Source organism: Salvia hispanica, chromosome 3 (assembly GCF_029641045.1).
Source record: "Salvia hispanica isolate PSC_SH4W2 chromosome 3, Shi_PSC_v1, whole genome shotgun sequence".
Taxonomy (NCBI): Eukaryota; Viridiplantae; Streptophyta; class Magnoliopsida; order Lamiales; family Lamiaceae; genus Salvia; species Salvia hispanica.
Genome location: NC_142694.1, coordinates 60,773,901 through 60,778,518, shown reverse-complemented (window position 1 = coordinate 60,778,518; position 4,618 = coordinate 60,773,901). Strand labels below are relative to the sequence as shown.

The 4,618-nt window shown below is 39.2% G+C and overlaps 1 pseudogene; it reads left to right on the top strand.

Annotated features, from left to right (window-relative positions):
- The first annotated feature begins 1,377 nt into the window (after positions 1–1,377).
- Positions 1,378–3,398, top strand: LOC148931195 (uncharacterized; annotated as a pseudogene).
- The last annotated feature ends 1,220 nt before the right edge of the window (positions 3,399–4,618 follow it).

Below are 4,618 nucleotides of genomic sequence, written 5' to 3'. Positions count from 1 at the left end.
GCAAGTCCACTAGATCACTTGGTCTAGGAACTCGTAGGTCGTGCGGAATCCCGGTCGTCGGACACACAAGTACTTTCCCGCTTCAAAAACCCTCAACCACTTTTACTAAACCTAGTATAGGGAAGTAGGGATCGATCCCACAGAGAAGGATGCGTAAGACTCATGATCAAGGATTTGGAAGTATTTTTGGTGTTGGCTGCTGCCACGCATTTTCTTGGGTTGAGGAAAATTAAAATTAACTTGACTTGGAAACATTAGAAAGAAACTTAACCTAACAGCTAGACTTAGGAGATAATTCTACGGTGGGACCACATCTAAGAAAAAGCAGAGTACGACTGGAAATTGGCAGAATAACTAACTCTCGTACTAACTGACAGTGACATCGTCTTCTACAACCAAACTCGCATAAAACTTCTTAAGAAAACACATAAGCAAATCAAAACAGAGCTACTAACTTGAAATCAAATCTATGCATAAATAACGAAGAACTAAACAGATCTGCATACCTAGACGAAGTGAAATAGAAACCAAGAGAAATTAAACAAGTCTATCAACTACTGTTTCTTTCACACGCCAAAACCAACTCAGACGCTAAATCCACTCCGGATCCAAGCGTTCGACACGAACTCGAAACAGAAGAAATTCTCCATCACTGCAGATTTTACAAATTTAAGCTCCGAATACTCTATCAACCACAGATCTGTCACCAAACTCCACATCAAACACCTCAATAACGAAATAAACAGAGATCGACATAGCAATTTAAGAATTACGCTAACAGCAGAGTGATCTAAGCAAAATAACTTGAAATTAAACAAATAAACGCAGATCCATAAACGGTAAGCAGTTAAACATCATCAACATCAAAGTCGACTCCCAAAAGTGAAGTTCGACGGTGGAAACTAGCAAAAACAGCTGAAATTTAAAAGCAATTGTATCTTCGCCCTCACGAGGACGGTGTTACCAAACACGAGATCTTTAGAAAGTACCCCCTATCACGATTATCCCTAGAATTTTTCCCAAGTGTGTGTGAAAATGTATGAGCTAAGAAGAGTGAAAAACTATCCTCTTTTGCGCTGCATGCTCTTCACTATTTATAGGCGTTTTAGTGGGCCCAGCGAGGTATTGATAATGACTTTGTTGCCCTCAGCTGTAGACTCCTCTGTCACACCACTTTTCCTTGTAAATTCTGCTCATTTTTCATTCCTTTCTTTCGCTAGACCATCTCCTTCTTTACTTCCTTGATCTAGTGTTTTTCTTCACACACCTGGCTTAGGAAACGCGTTAGACCCAGCAAATTATAACATTTTTTTGCACATACCGATGCATGAAATTAGCCTTATCAGTGATCATAAGCTTCTCACATTCACTGCTGGCATGGGATTTATTGATGGTTACCAGGCTAGAGACGCTCTGACAGATAATGCAGTGTTGAATGGATGCCAGATTCATTTCAAAAGAGCAAGTCCGATAGAAGTTGAGGCAGGTTGTTAGAGTCCATGTAAATGGATGATTTATGGGAGTCGAGTGAAAAAGGATGGTGCATTTTTAATAAAAAATCAGGAACGGGTTCACACTTGTCCTAGAGCTATGAGGAATAAAATTGCTTCATCCAACTAGATTGCTAGGAAATACTTAGAAGTATTTAAGATTAAACCAAATATGACTTGTAAAGATTTAGGTAAGGATTTAATGCAGAGGTATGCTGTTGAGGCCTCTAGGTGGAAGCTATTCTATGCAAAGAGAAAAGCTATTGATCTATTGAGGGAACTGTAGAAGATCATTATGCCGAGCAGAGGAGGTATGTACTTGAATTGAGTAGAGCTGACAAAGAACGTAGGTTTGAACTACATGTCGAAGTAGGTGCTGTATTCAAGGCAATGTATGTTGGATTTAGTGGTTTGAGAAAGGGTTTTAAGGAGGGATGTAGGAAGGTGATTGGCTTGGATGGGGCTTTCTTGAAGACATACCTGGGTGGCATATTGTTATCAGCAGTGGGAACTGACGAGAATAATCAAATGTATCCTATTGCTTGGGCAGTAGTTGAAGTTGAGAACGAGGTTTGCTGGACTTGGTTTATTAACATTCTAGTTGAACATCTAAACTTGGGTGAAGGAGTTGGGATTACTATCATAAGTGATCAGCAAAAGGTATTATCTAAATTGACATTTAACTTTTTCATTAGTTGAACACATAGCTTACAACTTACACACATATTTAAAATTGTAGGGGCTTGAGAATGCAATAAAGGAGCTTATCCCATTGGCTGAACATAGAAATTGTGCAAGACACATCTATGCCAATTGGAAAAAAATTCACAAAGGCCCTAAACTGAAGCAGCTTTTCTGGAAGGTGGTTAGAAGCACCTACATGCAGGAGTATGAATTAGCATGCCGTGAGTTAGAGAATGAAGATGGGCAAGCTTTTGCGGATTTAATGGACAAGAACCCAAGCAGATTTTGCAAGGCCTTCCTCACGCCAACACAATGCTCTAATGCTATTCTCAATAGTGTATGTGAGTGTTTCAATTCATATATTTTGGAGGCTAGAGATAAACATATAATAGACATGCTTGAGGAGATGGGAATAACACTTATGCAGAGGTTATACAGAAAGTATGTAGAGATTGAATCTGCCGAGAGTAGTTCATCCGTGTGTCCAAAAATTAAAAAGAAATTGAATGCAATCCTAATGAGAGTAGAAACTGTACCACAATACCTGCAATAGGGGGAAATTTCAAAGTTATTCACTTCGATGACAGATTTGTGGTGACTCCTTCAAAAAGGACGTATGGTTGTAGGAAGTGGGATATAACATGGATCCATTGTTTGCATGGTATTGCTGCTATTAACTTCCTGAAGCGGGATGTGGATGAATATGTCCACCAATACTTTTCAGTGAGCAAGTATAAGGTGGCATACGGGTATGGCCTACCAGCTTTGAATGGGGAGAAACTATGGCCTGTTGCTGAAGGTTATCCGGTCACACCACCACCTGTGAGAAAGATGCCTGGTAGACCTAAGAAAGTTAGGAGGAGGGACCCATTTTAGAAGGATCCGGCCAGACCAAACAAGCTAAGGAAGATATGTGTGATGACTTGCCAAAACTGTCATCAAGAAGGCCACAACACTAGGAGTTGCAAGAATGAGACTGTTCATTTGCCAGAGAAACCAAAGGTCGGTTTTAGTTTGGCATTAATACATTAATTTGTGTCTTGGTCTAATATATTTGTAAACTGATTTAATTTTTGTCAGGCAAAAAGGGGAAGGCCTCGCAAGACATCACATAGTGGAAGAGGGAGAGGTAGGGGAAGAGGGAGGGCTGGACCCGGGGGTGGAGCAGAACCAACTAGAGCTGAGACGGCTAGAATTAGATCTACTCATCAGAGTGCAACCTGAAGATGTTCTTTGTTTAGGATGTGTTCTTGACATTTGACATTGAGAAATATTTAGGATGTGTTCTTGTCTTTTATTAATATTTGGGATGTTCTGTTAACATTTAACATTGAGTAATATTTAGGATGTGTACTCGACTTTTATTGATATTTTGGATGTTTTGTTGACATTTGACATTGAGTAATATGTAGGATGTTTTCTTGATTTTTTGGTGATATTTGGGATGTCATTGAGTAATATTTAGGATGTTTTCTTGACATTTGACATGTAGGAATGTTTAGTAATATTCTCTTTGAATTTAGATTTGCATCTGCAATGCCAAACAAGCTGTATTTTTGCAGCAGATCTAGTAGGAATTCTAGGATGCCGATCTGCATATTTTTGCACATTTTTGCAGCAGATCTGGTAGGAATTCTTTTCTAGGGATAGTGCAAGAATGGGATAATAGAGAATGTGAATTCTTCACTTGCTGAATTCACAAATAATGTGGAACAGGATGGTATCTTGGAAGAAATCCTTCTGTAAAAGTGAGAAAGTAGTGGCAGTATCATGCAAGCTTCAAAAACATTAAATAACAGTAGAGAAAACGAGCTCTTCATATGACTAATTGGTGAAGATAAAAGGAACCAATCTAAATGGCAACACACAATCTAGAGAGCTCAAATTCCACACTGAAATTCTCTCAAATTTCAATAATCCATCAAATTCAACAATACAAAATCCATAGCACCATACTACATTACACTGAAATTCTCTCAATTTCAATAATCCATAAAAATACATTATTACATTACACAATTTGGGCTCTTAGAAACTAGATTAGAAGCCAGACCACGACACATAAACACAAAACGACGTACTTCAACTTCCGGTTTTGTTGACGCAAATTTTCAGCTACAATTTTGAGTGATTCAAGTTCAACTTCTTTCAAACGGACTTGCTCCTGTAGCGTATCCTGCATAGCAACTCTCGCTTGCAATGCCTTTTGCATGTTGTCCCGCTCCATCTTCAATTTTTGCATATAGTTATCTTGATAGGGTGACAAAGATGAATCAATCCAGCGGAAGAACTTGCAGTCATCTTCCTTCCAAATATGGCACCGATAGAAACGCCGCCCAGGATTGGCATCCATCCTCGATGTTACAACTTCAGCTTCAATTCCGTGATTACAAGCCACGACTTCGGGCCTTGGCCAACTCCCATGGCTCATATTACACGACGAT